Genomic DNA, 19,993 nt, shown 5'->3' with positions numbered 1-19,993 from the left:
TCATGAACACCGCGGGGGCATTTGTCAACCCAAACGACATTACTCGGAACTCATAGTGGCCATACCTCGTTTTGAAGGCTGTTTTGGGAATATCTGTTTCTCTAATTCTCATCTGATGATAGCCCGATCGCAAATCTATTTTCGAAAACCATTTGGCACCCTGCAGCTGATCAAACAAATCGTCAATACTCGGAAGGGGATATTTATTCTTTATCGTCACCTTATTCAACAGCCTGTAGTCGATGCACATTCGTAGAGACCCGTCTTTCTTCCTCACGAACAAGACTGGTGCTCCCCACGGCGAAGAACTAGACCTTATAAACCCCTTTTCCATTAAATCTTCTAACTGTGCTTTTAGCTCTTTCAATTCCGCCAGAACCATTCGATACGGAGGAATAGAGATGGGCTAGGTGTCTGGTAATACATCGATAGCGAAATCAATCTCCCTTTCTGGAGGAAGACCTGGAAGTTCATCTGGAAACACATCCGGGAATTCATTCACTACCGGAACTGATTGAAAAGCTGGTGGCTTTGCCTCGGTGTCATGAAATCGAACTAAATGAGAAATGTAGCCCTTGGCTATCATCTTTCTTGCCTTAAGGTAGGAAGTAAACCTACCCTTTGGAGATGCCGTTTTACCCTTCCATTCAAGTATGGGCTCTCCCGGAAATTCGAATCGAACCACTTTCGTCCGGCAATCGACATTCGCATAGCACGACGCCAACCAATCCATGCCCATTATTACATCAAAGTCTACCATTTCCAGCTCAATTAAATCGGCCTTGGTCTGACGATCACATATCACAATGACACAATTTTTGTACACTTTCCTCGCTATTACCGGATCACCAACTGGAGTGAACACCTCGAAAGGTTTAATCGACTCGGGTTTCGCCCCAATACAATCAGCAACATATGGGGTAACATAAGAGAAAGTAGAACCCGGATCGATCAAAGCATATGCATCACGGGAGAATATAGTCAAAGTACCTGTGACAACATCTGGGGAGGACTCAAGATCCTGCCGCCCTGCCAAAGCATATACGTGGGGCTGAACAGCACCTGAAGTAGATGCTCCCCCTCTACCTCTGCCTCTACCTGCTGTAATTTGAGAAGTCTGTGCTATCGGGCGTACCGAGGAAGAACCCGCCGCTGAATCTGTGGGCTGAGTCACAACCCTACCTCTTGCTGAAGGGCAATCTCTCATCATATGACCAACCTGCCCGCAGGCATAACAGGCATCCGAACCCTGACGACACTGTCTAGAATGCAATCTACCGCATTGGCTACAACGCGGTACTGAGGGTCTCCTCTGAAATGAGAATCTGAGGCCCTCGAACTCTGGCCCTGTCCTGTCTGAAAAGAACGATCAAACCTCCTGTCTGAGAATCTGGGAGGCGCACTGGTCGCTTACTGACCTGAGTGCCAAGAATGCACCTGTCTCGGTCACCCTCTATTTTCACTGCTCGCTCCCATGGATCTAGCGCTCTTGCCTTGCCTTCTGTCATTATCACGATCACTTCTCTGCAGCTGTTGTCGTTCCTCAAGATTCTGACCATGTGCCTGTATTCGGGAAATATCCATCCCATCTTGCAACGAGGCCGTCAAGCAATCTCTAAATAAGTGTGGCCCCAAACCACTCACAAATCTGTGCACACGATCGCCCATATCGGCCGCCATAGTCGGGGCACACCTGGCCAGGGAATTAAACCGCATGCTATTGCCACGACCCAACTAGGGGCCGCGACGGGTACCCGGAGCTAGCTATCGAGCACCACTCGCTCTATTACTCATCTTACTCATTTAATGCTCCTTTGCAAATTTTATACATGAAAGTATAAGAAAACATATTTTTCTATAGAAACGTAAATGCTTTATATTCATTTGCCTCTCGGCCATCAAAATACTATATATATACGTGATAACATCTTGTGAGACCATCTAACCCACATAGCGTACCTACGAGCCTCTACTGACATACTGTATATATAGACGGAACAAGACTCCATCGTGCCCAAAATATGCATATATACCAAAAGAATAACCATAAGCACCTCCGACCGATGGAGTGCTCTCAATCAGCTGACCGCTACTAAGGATCTGGACCAAGCTCACCTCCCTGTCTACCTGTGGGCATGAATACATCGTCCAAAGAAAACGAACGTCAGTACGAATATTGTACTGAGTATGAGAGGCATAAATAATGAAGAAATACATTAATAGTATAATGAGAACATCAATGTGAAACATCTGGACCCGACTGACATTCATAAATGAAATAATGCATGCTGTCTTACTCATACTTATCATCATAACATGTATGCATCATATGCAAGCTGCCCGTCCATATCGGAACGGTGTGATAATCAATAACATTAGCCCGCGTCCAGGCCTCCCGCGTCCGGGGTACCATCTCATGCCGCCCACTAGTGGTGTCTGCCCATGCCAGAAGGTCATGGTGTATCCGTATAGCTGCCCGCCTTAGCGGTGACTGCCCGGTCAACTAGGCCCGGTGTGAAATGCTCATGCCATGCTTATCATAAAAAAATCATAATAATATGCTCATTATAAAATACTTATCTTATCATAGTACCTGCATAAGACTCGAGATTGACTTTACTCTATCGAGGTGACGTAAGGTCGTGATCCCCCGATTACATTATGGAGCAATCATGGACATTCTGCCTCACCTTGAAAGAACTAGTACATAAGGTGAGTGTAGGAAATGAATAACATCATCATCATTCTAGCATCATCATATCGTGTCTCTTATCTCATATAAGCAGTTATGGAAGTAGGCTTTTAACTTTTCGGAATATAAGAACTCATGAAGAAGATAGGGATTCGAGTTATAAGATTCATGCCGTTAGAAGGAAAGGACTAGCCTCACATACCTTGTCGCTTAGCTACGTTATCGATCACTTGTGTTCCTTCAAGGTCACGTCGTTACCTTCACGAGAGAATTGGACTAACATTAGCTAATCGACTACAAGAACGCATCGTTAATTCTAGGAAAAATTGGGTAGCACTCCCTTTGTTTATACTGCTTCTCCCATGTTCTATATCAACGTTTAATACTTGTTTCATGATATAAACATCATTATAACGTATTCATAATCACAACTCTTCAACTTTCATGATTCAATTCCACTATCATTCAATTATGTCACTATTCACTCAGTAATGACCCACTTTCTATGTTCTTCTACATTTCAAGTATCTAAGCCTTCCAATACCTTAAACAACATGAAATGATCATGAAACTTACCTTGCATGATGGTTGAACAAGTCTTGAGTTGAAATACTCCACTTAGACAAAACCCTAGTTCCACCTTCTTTGGAGTTCCTTGATTTAGATGAACTATGAGGAGTTTCACACTCTTGATTTCATGAATTTGGGTGTTATTGATCTTGATTTTCACTTGAATTCTTGGTTTGGAGTGTTTGGAAGTTTCTAGAGAGAGAGATTGGGTCGTGTAGTGAGAAGGGGAAATAATAAAAATGAACTTGGATCATATTTTAATAAATACAAAACCAGTCCCGATGCCATTATACGGTCCATTATACGGTCCGTATAAATTTATACGGTCCGTATAATTGACCGTAAAACTGACTCAGTGATCACCCCTTTCAGTGTCAACTTGACGGTTCATTTAACGGGCCGTATAATTTTATACGGTCCGTATAATCTACCGTAAAACCCACTTTTCCTCAACTTCTTTCTGTGACACTTTAACGGTTCATTATACGGTCGTAAAACCATTATACGGTCCGTATAACCTACCATATAATTCGCTAGTTCACTGAGTCCTATTTTGTCACTTCGTTTAATCTCCGATCCTTACGGGACCTTCTTAACAGTTGTTCAACACCTCGATACCAATCAAATGAATGTTATCACTCGTCTCCACAACATCGTATACACTATATCCTTGTTATCCTATTCACTATACGCTTAACGGGAAAATTTCCGGGGTGTAACAGCTATACTCCCGAGCACTCATGCTTCCTTACTTCAAATTCAGGAACCTGTCCGCTCTAGCTCGGCGGACCTCGGGTGGCAAATAATGACGAATAAAGGCGTCAACAAACTCTTGCCAAACAGGAGGAGGCACATTTTCTGATCTCGAAGCTATCCAGTTGTTATACCACAGTACCGCCACATCGCGGAGTCTATAAGAAGCCAACTCTACCAATTCAGTCTCAGAAGCATGCATAAGTTTCAGCGTCCTCAACATCTCATCGATAAATCCTTGTGGGTCCTCATCTGGCTTCGACCCGAAAAATTCCAGAGGATTCAAAGTCAGGAAATCACGGGCTCTCGTACTGGCGGAGCGATCACTCGGGCCCGCATTCTGTTGTTGTGCCTGGGCGGCAACCAATTGTTTCAATAAGTGTACGGCCTCGGTCACTTGCCGACCCGAAGCACCCTGTGGAGGGATCAGAGCTGAGGCTCCTCCTTGCTCTTTTACATCGGGCGGGGCCTCATTTTGTGATTCGCCCTCTTCTACATTCATCAGAGGCTCTCTTTCCGCCCGTCTTTTTGTCGTAGCTTTGCCCTTCTGGGCAGCTGTAGCTTTCCCCTTTGGCGGCATTCTGAAATCACAGCATAATATTAGGGAGGGTAAAATCTTACGCATGGCTTTATCGCACGATCTAATAAGAAAAAGGACGGTCATTTTCTTAAATTCCCTGTAGCCTCTTGTTTATTAGCGTGGCGCGCTACACACCATAAACAAGACTCTACTAGACACGGCTCGTAGACACTTCCTAGGACGAACTGCTCTGATACCACTTTTGTCACGACCCATCTAGGGGCCGTGACGGGTACCCGGGGCTAGTCACCGAGCACCACTCGTTCTAATGCTCGTCTTACTCATTTAATACTTCTTTACAAATTTTATACACGAAATGCAGGAAAAATCATATTTTAAGTAGAAACATAAATGCTTTATATACATTTTCCTCTCGGCTATCAAAATAATATATACATATAGTAACATCATGTGAGACCATCTAACCCACACTGCATATCTACGAGCCTTTACTGACAGACTGAATACACATAGATGGAACAAGACTCCATCGTGCCCAAAATATGCATCTATATAAAAACAGAATGAGCATAAGCACCTCCGGACAATGGAGTGCTCTCACTCAGCTGACCGCTGCTATGGATCTGGATCTAGCTCACCTCCCTGTCTACCTGTGGGCATGAACACAGCGTCCAAAGAAAAGGGACGTCAGTACGAATATTGTACTGAGTATGAGAGGTATGAACAATGAAGAAGGACAACACAATAATATAATGAGAACATCAATATGAACATCTGAATCTGAATGATAATCATAAGAGAAGTGATGCATGCTGTCTTACTCATACTTATCATCATATCGTATATACATGACATGCAAGCTGCCCGTCCATATAGGAACGGCGTGATAATCAGTAATATTAGCCCGCGTCCAGGCCTCCCGTGTCCGGGGTACCATCTCATGCCGCCCACTAGTGGTGTCTGTCTATGCCAAAATGGTCATGGTGTATCCGTATAGCTGCCCGCCTTAGCGGTGACTGCCCGGCCAACTAGGCGCGGTGTGATGCAATCATGACATGCTTATCACAAAATACTTATAATCATATGCTTATCATAACATGCTTATCTTATCATAGTACATGCATAAGGCTCAAGATCATCTATATCCTATCGGGGTGACGTAAGGTCGTGATCCCCCGATGTCATTATGGAGCAATTATTGACATTCTGCCTCACCTTGAAGGAATTAGTACATAAGGTGAGTGTAAGCAATGATTAATATCATTATCAATATGGCATCATCGTATCATATCTCTTATTTTATGTGGATAGTTATGGATATAGGAACTCATGAAGAGGAAAGGAACTTATACTATAGGATTCATGCCATTAGAAAGAAAGGCTAGCCTCACATACCTTGTCTCTTAGCTACACTATCGATCACTCATCTTCCTTCAAGGTCACGTCGTTACCTTCACGAGAGAATCGTATTAACATTAGTTAATCGGCTTTAAAACGCGTCGTTATTTCTAGGAAAAATTGGGCAGAACTTCCTTTATTTATACTACTTTTCCCATAGTCCCTATCAACTCCCAATGTTCTCAACAACATCCACATTATTACAATCAACAACCATCATTTATATATATTCACTACGTTCCATCATTTTCCCCCCAATTTCCTTCACATTTATGGTTACAGTTCGTTATCACATTTCCTTGTATATAATACTTATTTCATGACCTAAACATCATTTACAACGTATTCATAATCATAGAATATAAACTTTCATGATTCCATTCAACCATCTCCCAATGGTGACACTATTCCCTCATTCAAGACCCATTTTCTATGTTCTTCTATGTTTCAAGTGTCTCAGCTTCCCAATACTTTAAACAACATGGAATGGTCATGAAACTTACCTTGGTTGATGGTTGAGCAAGTCTTGAATGAGAATACTCCTCTAGCACTAAAACCCTTCTTCACCTCTTTTGGAATTTCTTGAAGAAGATGACTTCCAACTAGGTTTCATACATTTTGTTGCTTGGATTTGATGTTGATGATCTTAGTTTCCCTTGGGTTCCCTTGAATTCCTATAGATGATGTGTTGGAGAGTTCTAGAGGTTTCTTGAGTTGTATGGATGAGTAATGAAATAAAATGAGGCTTGGGTCCCTTTTATAAATCACAAAATCTGATTTTTAATGGACAATCGTCGGGGTGAACAGTGGTCGTAAACCACACTTTACGGGCCATATACCAGTTTACGGACCGTATAGTGTGGTCGTATTCAAGCATGTCAAAAACAGAAATGTTTGCTAAGGATCATGTCAGTTTACGATCGAGGTTTACGGTCCGTAAACCAATTTACGGGTCGTATACCAAGTCGTATTTAACCATTTCCACACTTAACAGAAAGTTGAAATTTTTGAAAGGCTGGAGGACGATGGCAATTTACCGGCCGTAAAGCGCTTTATGACCACTGGGCTGAATGAAATTCTGCAACTCCTCATTCCCAAATTCAGGTATGGTCATTCCCTACTTAGTATAACATCGCACCCTCATACCCTTCGTTGGTCTATTCATTGTACGTATACGAGGACTTTTTCCGGGGTGTAACAGTATACTACTTTTCTCATAGTCTATATCAACTCCCAAACATTTACAACAGCACTTCACAATATCGTATCGACAATCATCATTCATATACTTTGAGCAAAATCCACCATTTTTCTCTATTTTCTCCACATTTATGGTTGTAGTTCGTTATCGCGTTTTCTCATATATAATGCTTATTTCCTGGTCTAAACATCATTTACAACATATTCATAATCATGGCACATCAACGTTTATGGTTCCATTCAACTACTATTCAATTATGACACTATCCTCCCATTTAAGACCCATTTTCCATGTCTTTCTACAATTCAAGCGTCTTAGCTTTCCAATACCTTAAACAACATGCTAAAGTCATAAAACTTACCTTAGATTATGGTGGAACAATCCTAGAGTGGAGTTCTTCCTCCTTCCTCAAAACCCTATTTTCCCTTCCTTGGAATTTCTTGGTTTGGATGAACTTCACTTGAGTTTCACACACTTTATTTCATGGATTTGGTGTTGTTGATCTTGATCTCCCTTTGATTCTCTTAAATTTTGTGGATGAAATGTTTGGATAATTTCTAGAGGGTTCTTGAAGGTTGTAGATGAAATATGAATGAAAATGAATGAGAAAGTCACTTATAATAATCACAAAATCTGATTTTTAATGAACAGTCGTCGGGGTGTACAGTGGTCGTAAACCACAGTTTACGGGCCGTATAACGTGGTCGTATTTAAGCATGTCAAAAACAGAAAGGTTTGCTGGAGGTCATGATGGTTTACGACCACAGTTTACGGGCCGTATTTCAGTTTACGGTCCATAAACTGGGTCGTATTTTACCATTTAAACTTTGGACAGAAAGTTGAAATTTTTGGAACGTTGGAGGACGATGGCAGTATACGGTCCGTAAATCACTTACGGGTCGTATTCTGTTTTACGACCACTGGCTGAATTGAAATTCTACAACTTTCTTACTTCCAAAAATTCATGAATCGTCATTCCCTACTTAGTAAAACGTCGCACACTCATACCCTTCGTTGGTCTATTCATTGTACATGTACGGGGACTTTTTCGAGGTGTAACAGGTGCCTAGTTCACAGCTAGCGTTTAAAGATACTTACCGAAAAATCTAGGAATCCAGGTTAACCTCAGCACTGTTGTTCATCCTCAGATGGATGGGCAAGCAGAGTGCACTTTTCAGACGCTCAAAGATATACTACAGACTTTTGTGTTAGACTTTAAAGGTAGATGCGATAACCATGATCTGCTTACCAAATTTAAACATAGCAATAGCTACTATGCTAGTTTTATAAAGACTTCGTTGGAGAAGGTGGATTCTCTCAGAGAGTTGTTGTGGTTAGAAAAATTAGACATTTCAGACCCGATGTGATACACCAACCTCAGAGAAAAATGGAAGTTATTCAGGATATTTTGTTCATCAAAAGGCATATGCTAAGGGCTTAAAATTTTAAGTGAGCAGTTGAGTGTTCCTAAAAATATATATGAATTAGAGTCGCCTCCAGAGTTATTTACTAAGTCTTCCATATTTTTATGTTGCGGGAATACACTAGTCATAGTACTGACTGGTGATGTGTAAGTGACAGAAAACCTATCATTCGAGAAAGCCCTGATAGTTATACCAGATAGATAAATCCATGAATCAAGGACTGAAGATGCTACCTCCGCAAAAGTTATGTAGTATAATAAGAAAGGCAAAAGGATTACACGGAAGGTAGGAGAAGTAACGAGGAATGAAGTATTTATGTCAATTTCAGATTAAAGGTTCCACACGATTTCGAAACTTCAATGAATTCCCTCTTCCTGTGCTCAAGATGATACTAATTTGATGATCCATGTTAAACCATAATTGAGAGAATGATATGGGCCAGGATGAACACCTAAGGTAGCTGGGTACTAATGTTTATCCTCCTACGAAATTCTACTTATGATATGCTGTGTAATGATACATACAAGATCCTACATTCGAGGACGAATGTTTCGGGGGAAGAATGTTACACCTTGGAAAATTTTCATATTGTTGGCATTGTATGTGGGCTAACGTAAGCCCGGAGAAGCCATGGAACCTCTATAAGGTTAAGAAAGACTTTTAACCCACACTTTCGAGGTTAAATGAATAAAAAATGTTATAACCCGCACTTTTGGGGTTAAGCTAGAAGTGCTTAATATGATAAGGAGGTCGTGTTTTAAGGTAATTGAATCATATAGTATTCGTATCTGAATTTTTGAAATCAAGCAAGTTGTAAAATAAAAGTCGGCGAAAAGTATGGCAAGTTACGTTCATAAATTTTGTTGAAATTTGGGTCTAATGTTAATGAGCTTTTCTCCCAATGTACTTGGAGTTACGTGGTGTTGTTCCACCCACCAAAATAAAGGTCTACTATTCTAGTTTTCAACACATTAAACCGTTCATCCATACGACGTCAGAATAGAGAGAAATTCATGTTTTCGCGAGACTGCGCAGTCAGGCTCGCTGGGACCCACTTAGGCGATGGCTGACTTTGTGTTGTTTTAAATACGTTTTCATGGTCATTTCAACTCATTTTCACTTGAAATTTCGTCCACAACCTCCCAAGACGAGGCCCTCCCAAGTCATATCATAAATATCCTAAGCCAAAACAAAAGGGTTTCACCCAAGGTTTACCTCAAGAGTTCTAAGAGAGCAAGAAGAAGCACTCTTATGGTGTTATTTCTAGATTGAGGCTTGTGTTGAGCAAAGAGGAGCTAGGGTTTCGACTAAGGTTGCTATATAAGGTAAGGACATACTTTCTTGCTTGTGTTTGAGATTAATTTGATGTTTTTTTAAGTTATTTAAGTAAAAGAAATGCAAGATAAAGTTGAAAGGAGAATAGCATGTTGTTCTTGCATCGTTGAACTGTATTGAAATATTTATACATGTTGTTGTGGCTGAAAATCCTTGTGAGTAACATGAGTATGATGTTCATGATGTTTCTGAGAATATAAATATGTTTATGTAAAGATTCAATGAAAGAGGTTTGAAGTAAAATTTTAATAAAACATGAGGAATAGGATGGTATGTATATGGCTGTTTTGAAGGGAGTTGAGAAGTAACTCTTGAGCTGTTTTAACCTGGTAACTTGTGTGTATGTTGTTGTTGTTGTTGTTATGTTGTTGTGTTGGATTCAATTGGAGTTGGATGGAAGCAAAGATTACAGGGGAAATTCTTCCCGAATTTACGCAAGTTATTTACGAACTTAAAGAAGTATTATAATGAAGTTTCACGAATTGTTCATGGTTACTTATAACTTGGTGTAGATTGGCTAACTATCGCAGACGTAAGTTGGAGGATTAACTTAAACGGTAGAGGTATGTTAAGGCTGTTCTCTTTCTTCTTTTGGCATGACCAGAATGAAACGAAACGTAAACGAATGATATTCAGAACGACTCTACTCTTAGATATGCTAGAAGCTTATGTTCCTTGACCTCCTTATGATGTTATTGATCTTTTCTTATGGTTATTGATACTTTGAGGTATGTTCTATTGATTATTTTAGTTCAATAATGTTAATCAGAGGTGTAGCAACCTTACGTCATTCCAATAGATTCAGATTGTCTTTTTATCATTCATGCAATATATATATATATATATATATATATATATATATATATATATATATATATATATATATATATGTACATGTATACCATGACCACACAAGAATTATATACGAGTATACTATATGATACATTATTCGTGCTGACGTCCTTTGCCTGGGGATGTTGTGTTTCATGCCGGCTGGTTTTGAGATTTAGGTTGATGGTGCTCTCAGTAGGATAGCAGCTCAACAGACAGTGTTGTCGCACTCCACTTGTTCCGAAGTTGCCTTGTGAGTCAGTATGGATATGTATGCATATTTAGGGGTATTGGGGGGGGGGGGGGAGGGGGGCTATCCCGACCACGTTATGTTATGTACTCCAGTAGAGGCCTGCAGACAGTTATGTTACAATAAGATGTTGGATGGCCTTGTCGGCTCGTACAGCATGTCCAACATGTTTGTGTATTTATGTCCCTTGAGACTTGTCTCATTTTCAGTCTATGCCTTCTATGAGTTAGCAGGTTGTCTTGTGATAGCCCGCCTATGTTATGATTTTGTTACATATGTATGTCTAGTGGTGCTCGAAAAGTAAGGTCCGGGTGCCCGTCATGGCCTTCCGATTTGGGTCGTGACACTAACACCTTAGGAGAAGATCATGGTGAAACTTTCACCATCTACAGGACTCAGTGAAGGGAGATCAATCGACAGGCCACCATGTTTCAATGGAGAACACTTTGTATTTTGGAAGAACCACATAGAGACGTATTTGATGGGAGTGGATTATGATCTCTGGTTAATCACCACACGAGGACCACTTGTCCCCGCTACAACTAGACCTGATGGCTCAAGGAGAATTAAAATGGAAGAGGAACTCTCCGTGAAAGATTTTAGAATGATGGAACTGAATGCTAAAGTTGTATACATTCTATATGGCAGTTTGGGGATTGAATAGTACAATAGAATCGCAAGATACTCAAGTTCCACGGAAATTTGGGATTCCCTGACATAAGTTATGAGCCTAAAGAAGATATTATAAATGGAGAGCCAAACATAAGGAGAAGAAATCACCCACCTTGGGGTCTTGGATGGAAAATGTCCATGACAACTATGTGGAGTTCAAACACTAACGAAGATTCTGAGAATGAAGCTAGTCACATGGCTCGCGTGGCTATTGGAGACTCAGAATCAAATACGAATGAAGACTCACAGGTAAATGTTCTTGACCTGAAAGATAAACTTGATGTATTCTCGAAGAAAAGTCTCACTTCCCTAATGAGTACTCTAATTGATGGATTTCAAGATATGAGTACAAAAGGGTTCAACTACTTAATGGCTTCACGAGCCTGAAGCACGAATCTATTGAGTTAGAGGGTGGTAAAATAAAAGCTGAGAAGGAAGTCAGCTCACAAAAAGAATAAGTCAGTCAACATGATACCTTGGTCACGTCCCTTAGGAAAGAAATCCAGATGCAAAAAGAGATAACAATTGAAAAATCTAAAATGAGCAAAGAGCAATTGGAGGTGGAAGTTGAGTACAGAAGGATGATGTAACGACCCGTTAGGCCTTTACAGTACTTTTGACCTTGTTGACCATTTTTCAATCTTCTTTAGATTATATTAGACTTGCGGGGATGGGTGGTACGATTTTTGAGGTAATCGGGTGAATATTAGATTGTTTTTTTTATATTAAGCCTTAAAGCGAAAAATATTTGACCCAAAGTTAACTTTCGGCTGACTGCCGTCAGCCGCAGCGGTACCAGTACCGTGGCAGCAGTATCACTATGGCGATGGCCCTATCGCTATAATGGCTTAGTGTATTGTGGGGTGACCACTGTAGCGGTCAATTCACCGAGGCAGCGGTTCTGCCGTAGCGGACTGTTGACCGCTGTAGCGGTGATGGAGACTTAAATGCCTTAAATCCTTTTTAAAACCCTATCACTTCTCATTCATTACTCTCGGTTCTAGAGAAATTTTGAGAGCAAAACAAGAGATTCTGAGGCAATTCTTCATTGGGGTAAGTTCATCTAACCTTATTCTTCATTTATGATTCATAATCCACCTTAGAAACTCCCTAATTCATGCTAAAGTCTTCCAATAACATAAGGATTAAGGAGGGTTTTGGGGGTTTCTTTCTTGAATGAACTTTTGATTATCAAACCTTGATTTGTTGATGGAATAAGCTTATATTATGGAATTGATGGGTAATAGCTATATAAACATGAATCCTTCATTATTAGTAACCAATTTATGAATTTAAGAGTTAGGGTTCATACCCAAAATTGGGGGTTTCACTTTAAATACGAATTTAGCTTAATATTGAGTTGTTTTAGAAATTGATTAGTAGGTTTGATCACTTAGACTTGAATTGCATGTTTCACTTTCGCATTTCCCGTATTGCCCCTGTGGGCCTGTTTCCCCAAATTCCATTGGCTTAAGTTTCCCAAATTAAAAGCCTAGAAATATAGGTATTGTTATTCATAATTTCTGATCTAGATTATATTATAAATAGGCCTTGAGGTATTTGGAGACAATAAGAAAGGGCAAGGCGCTAGCGTGATTTGTTTAGGATTCTTGTTCGGCGCTCCAGGTAGGTTATGGATTACCTATTTGGTTAGACTCCGGTTAGCGACTCGTATGTTACTACTAGGGAATTGTTGGAGACATCATATGGACCTTCGGGTATGATGTTTGGGATGGAATTCTTAGGTTGGTACTATTGTGTGACTTGTGTGTTCGGGTTCGTGGCCTGTAGAATCCCTAGGTTTATGCTTGGCTTCTTATGTGAATTGGTGGTTTCTATGTATTATGAGAGACTGGTTGGAAGGAACGGATTGATGTGATACTTGTACTATGATGGTTGACCTTATATGAATTGACTGGAATCCATGTTATTTATGATATTCTCATTGCATGACATACCTTCTCATATCCATGATATATCTGTCTTGATCTCTATATTGGGAGATGGTGATGGCAGAGGTAAGTATGATTTAAGAGACATTATTATATTTATGTAGCCATCTCTATGCTGTGTGATACGGAGTGGTTAGCCATGATATTGGATGGAGGATTTATTCTAGGGTGTATGATACGGAATGACGGTAAATGGACTTAACGGTCCCCCCTGGGTCATGACTGTCGAGAAGTGGACATCGTCCCCTGGAGCATGTGTGTATCATTGCATTGCATTCCATTTGAATACACATTATATGTTCTTATTGTTATTTGATTTGATGTTGATCTTCGGTGATATTTGAGTTATTGGGTGATTATTGGGTTATGTTTGGATTCGTGAAATATTTGAGACATCGTTTGGTAATTTATTGTACTACTTGGACTTATTTACTTGTATCTGTCTGTGAGCATGATTATCTTTCTGTTTCCTTATTTGCATGCGTGATCTAAGTATTGTCGGCCTATGATGCTTACTCAGTACCGTGTTTTGTAGCTGCCTTGCTATATTCTTTTTATGAGTGTAGAGTACGCTGTTGGAGAGACTTCCATCCATCGTGACTGATATAGAGGCCTAATTCATTAGCATCCAGGGTGAGCACTTGGAAGATCTGCAGCTCGGATAGCTACTCTTTCATTACTTGTCTTATTTATATCCTTTAGACAGTATTTATCTATGAGACTACGTAGTCAGACTTCATCTATGTAGTAGCACTTGTACGACTTAGATTAGATTCATTGGGGCATGTATTATTCCGCACTTATTATTACTTTTATGTCAGACTTATTTATATTATTGTTGGGAGTTGATTTCATTTATCTGTTGAGTGTTGGTTAAAGGATGGGTTCGCCTATCGAGGTGGGAAAATGGCAGGTGCTCGTATGCTTCTCGATTTGGGGCGTGACAAGTTGGTATCAGAGCCCTAGGTTACCCGATCTATAAGTACAAAAGCAAGTCTAGTAGAGTCTTACGGATCGGTACGACGAGCTCCGTACTTATCTGCGAGGGGCTATAGGACTTTAAGAAATTTCCCTTCTTTCATTCCTTCGTGCTGCTTTATTCTAATTGGTATTTGGAATTTGCAAATTGGTATATAATTCAAATTTTGTTCTCTCACATATTGTGAGGACTCGAGCTACGCTAGCGAGGGATGAGCTGTCAGAGCCTGCTCTTTGGGCAGGCATTAGAGGGTGAGGAGCAGCGAGAGGCCGGGGTCGATCTAGGGGCCGTGGAGCCGCACCAGCTAGGGGTGGAGTGTTACACCTTGTAAGTTTGCACATTGAGATTCGCTAGGTGTTAGTTGTTCAATCGTGGACATCGAAGTTACCTCCGAAGATATATGAGATCACATGTGCTTAACTTATGACTATGAGGGGAAATTTTGGCCCACCTTGGAGAAAGGATATCCTTTAGTACATGAGGAGTTGTGGAGCAAAGTAAAAGCATAAAATGAAGCTCAGGAAGTCTAGTTTACAACGCAACAAACCGTGCATCGAATGAACGTCGGGATCAAGCGTTATGATCTTTCTAAGATAGGCTGCCAGAGCAGGGATTAACTCTGCGCGAACCTGCCTGGGGGTGACGCGAACGTGCAGAGTAGCCATGGGACAACTCAGCACGAATGCGCCCCATGGTGGCGCGAACGCGCTGAGTAATTTTTAAGTTGGTTCGGACAGAATTTAGTACATTATATAAAAGGGCTCCCCCCCCCCCCCCCCCCCCCATCCAAATCATTCCCAAAACTTCTCTAATTTTCTGGAAAATTCTCCCAAGCTCCAAACCTCAAATTTTAACGCGAATCAAGTTGAATCTCCAGATCTAGGTTTCGACGGTGCATAGTTGTGATTATAATATCGTATTGCGGTGAATCTTGGCTGGAATTCAAGGTGTATATTGAAGATATCGCAGTTTTAGCGGGAGTAAGGTATGAATCTTCCTTTTCTGGTATTGATTTAGGTTGAATTATGGATATAAAGTTATTTAATAGTCGTATAGCGAATTTGTGGTTGAAAAATTGGATAAAAATCATATGGGATGTTTATGGAATATTTTGGTATTGAGGATGATCTTATTGTTGCTGTTGTTGTTGTGGTTGTGTTGGTTGCTGAATTATGATTTCTGGTCAGGGATATAAACAGGGGAGATACTGCCCGAATTTTGGCAGATTCTAAAGGAGTTTGATATAAAGACATGAGATAGGCATATGGCGATAAGTCTAACGGTACTATAATTTCTCTTGAATGTAGATTTACAAGTTCAGGATAATAAGCGTTAATTCGTAGGAGATCAATCAGGTATGTTAAGGCTAGTTCCTTTCTTTCAAAAGGCATGATTCTTATGTTGTGATTCCAGAATCTACTCACTTCCAAAAGTTAGAAGTTCATGATTCTTAAAAGTTTCCTATGATACTAATGATGAGATGTTTTCCATAATGTTCTTATCCTCAGAAGTTAGAGGTTCATGATTCCAAGAGTTTCTTATGATGCTAAGGATGAGTATGCTTTATGAAGATAGTGATGATGATGGTGACTCTGTTTCGAGAAGTTCCAAAGCTATGATTTTAATGTTATTATGAGAGTATCGAGGTTATTTCATGTTTTTCTTGAATTGCTCATTGTTGTTGATCTCACCTTATGAATTGTTCCTTCGAGGTGAGATACAGCGATGATGATTATTCCATAATATAAATCGGAGGTTTCCGACCTTACGTCACTTCGATAGAGTTGTACCTTTTACTTGGGCTCTGATGCATGATTCATAATTATGTATGTATTTTAACAACACCGCGCCACCCAATAGGCGGCCGGGTAGACACACCACTACAGTGGGCAGCTTATTGCCCGGAGGCGGGAGGCCTGGACGTGGGCTAATGATGATAACACCGTGCCTAAATGGCTGGGCAGCATAACACCGTAGTTGTGGCCCGACAGTTTACTTGTGTGTGTGTGTGTGTGTATATATATATATATATATATATATATATATATATATATATATATATATATATATATATATATATATATATATATATATATATATATTTATAATGTTTTTTTAAAATGTTATAATTAGCATGCATGACATCCGCCTTAAGAGGAAATCAGATGTACATGTTATCTCTTTATTTCATGTTGTGTTTCACGCCTCTTATTATGATATTATTCGTACCTTACATACTCAGTACATTATTCGTACTGACGTCCCTTCTTGTGGACACTGCGTTCATGCCCGCAGGTGGACGGATAGACGGACCTGCCCCCTAAGAGCTTTATCAGCGGAGTTCTAGAAAGGCTCCAGCTATCCCGGAGCTGTAGCTTATTGGTACTTTCCTTTATGTATGTACTTGGGCATGGCGTAGTCCTACCCCGTCCTTATGGATTCTTGTGTTCTGTATCAATAGAGGCTCGTAGACCGATGCATGTATCTAGATATTTCGTAGCCTCGTCAGTACATATTGGGGTATAGTATTTAGACAACCTTGGTAGTTGATGTTCATGGGATGGTTACCGATGGTTGCATAGTAGCATGCCTTTATATTATGATATGGTACCTGTCCTTGCAGAGTATGATGCATATGAGCTAGCTCATGGCCCACCTAGAAATGATTATGAGGTATATGTTCAGAGGTACTCAGTAGGCCAACTCCGGATGCCCGTCATGACCTTTCAGCTGGATCGTGACAAAAGTGGTATCAGAGCAGTTCGTCCTAGGGCGTATATATGAGCCGTGTCCGGTAAAGTCCTGTTTATAGTGTGAAGTGCGCCACACTTATAAACAGGAGGCTACAGGGAATTTTAGGAATGATTAACCTTCTTTCTTGTCATAGATCGTGAGATAGAGCTATGTTATCAGGATTCCCTTTTTATTAATCATGTGTTATGATTTCATCAATGCCTGTGGAGAGGAAAGCTACAACGGCCCAGAAGGGAAAGACGGTGGCGGGGAGAAAGACTGAACGGGAGCCACCGACAGAAATAGAAGAGGGCGAGTCTCATAATGAGGTTCCATGTCGGACCTTCCCTACTCCACCCCTACCAGAGGAGCAGGAAGGGGCTTCAGATCTAGCTCCAGTATCCCTAGCCCTTCCGCCAAGTGCCTCAGGCCAATAGATGACTGAGGCTATTGTTACACCCTAAAATTTTGGGTAGTTGCGCGGTAAATAGTCAGACGTAAGTTACGGTGTTTATGGTGTCCCTACAAGTAAGAAGGGATACTTAATGATCCTAATTAAGATTTCAAAGACATTTGAGTGGAGAGAAGAAAGATTGTTGGAGGACGTGGAGGTAGAGAGTGTCTTACCCCGTGTACAAATGTACCAGCAGGTATTCCTAGTAATTTACAGGACTATAAGTTGAACGGATTGAATCGACGAAATCTGAACTGAATCAGGAAATTCTGCAGACACCAGTCACTGTCGACGGGCCGTCGACATGACGACGGACCGTCACTGTGCACCGTCAACACATTTCAGCAAACTGGAATCGGCAGGCGCGACTCAACGGGACAAGTCGACGGATCGTCAACATATCGACGAGACCGTCAATATGTTTCTACAATCAAAGATTTTCAGGTGTAAGTCAACGAAGCAAGTCGATGGGCCGTCGACACATCGACAGATCGTTGACCCGCTTGTCGAACCGCCTCTCTGGAATTTTCTGGTTTCAGCTATAAATAGACGACCCTTGTCCATGATTTTTAGATATCACTTTCTCTCTAAGTCTTGGATGCTCTAGAATATTCCTCACACCATATTATCATTTATCCAAGGGAAATCAAGGACTAAATACCAAGAATTAGTAAAAATTAAGTCTATAGATGCTTACTAGGGTTTGTAGAAACCAAGAATCTCTTGGGTGTTGAAGTAGGGTCTTTCTCCAAGTGAAGTATTTTCATCCAAAGTCCATTCCTACATCATCAAGGTGAGGTTTATGTTAATTCATGTTATTAAGAATATTGAGTGGTTGAAAGACTTGGATTATGGAAGGAAGAAGAATATGGAGTGCAAATATGGAAATAGGGATATTCTTGAATAATGGCTTGACTTGAATTATAGTTCTTGACATGTTATGAGTACAATCTTGTGGTGAATAATACAAATGATGACAAAGGAGTGTTATTTGAGGATGAATAGGGTGTTATGTGAAGAATAAATATGATGTTGTATTATAGGTATGGTTATGGATGATTGTGAAGGTGGGTTTGAGAAGTAAACAACGTTTAACTTAAAGAATCTATTGATTATGATATTATGGATGGCCTTATTGATGTTTGGGAGTTGTCTTATTTTACGGAAGGAGTTGTCGAAACAAAGGAAATGTCGTCAAATTTTCATTAACTCTTAGTTGCTTTAGCTTAAGCTTAAGTATGTTTCTGGCTATCTAATCTTAGTACAAATTCTCTTGACGGCAAAATCGCGAACTTGAAAGGCAAGCAACTAGACGATAGAGTTAATAACTCATAAAGGTATGTAAGGATATTTCCCTTCTTTCAAAGGCATGACTCTTACATTGTGACTTCTTCCCTATGTTCCTATGACTTTCTTATATCGTCCCTAAAGATGAAAGTTAAAGATCCTTAAGAGCTCCTTACAAGATAGAGATGAGATATATTCTATGATGATGATGATGATGATAACTATGCTTTCATAAGCCTGATAATCCTATGTTTATGATTTCATTGACGCTATTCCTTGTTGTTGCCTCACCTCATGATACTAGTTCTTTCAAGGAGAGGCATAGCGATGATGATGATCCATAATGTAATCGGAGGTTCCCGACCTTACGTCACTCCGATAGAGTTACAACTTTTACTTAAGCTCTTATGCATGCTTCTTGTTAAGTATATGATGATGATTACACAGTGCCTAGATGGCCGGGCAGCACCGCTAAGGCAAGCGGCCTATGATAACACCGTGTCCATATGGCACGGGCAGCACCACTAGGGGGCGGCTCGAGATGGTTACCCCAGACGCGGGCTAATGATGTTATTGATTTAGACAGTTTATGTATGTATGTGTGATATGTTTTAAAGCAAAGAGTGAGCATGCATGATTCCGGCTCAAGAGGCAAGTAGTTACAGTTATCGTTTCTTCTTATACTTTCTATATTTCCTTATTATGTTACCATATATTCCTTATATACTCAGTACATTGTTTGTACTGATGTCCTTTTCTGGACACTGTGTTCATGCCCACAGGTAGATAGGGAGACGGTGCAGACGCTTAGGAGCTTACTCAGCAGTTGTCCGGGAGCACCTGTCACGACCCAACCCCGTAGGCCGTGACTAGAGCCCGATCTGGGCACCCAAACACATCTATCAAATGCTATCTCAGATT

This window comes from Lycium barbarum, chromosome 5 (assembly GCF_019175385.1).
Source record: "Lycium barbarum isolate Lr01 chromosome 5, ASM1917538v2, whole genome shotgun sequence".
NCBI lineage: Eukaryota > Viridiplantae > Streptophyta > Magnoliopsida > Solanales > Solanaceae > Lycium > Lycium barbarum.
The sequence above is the reverse complement of the archived record's forward strand: the minus strand, read 5'-3'. Positions refer to the sequence as shown.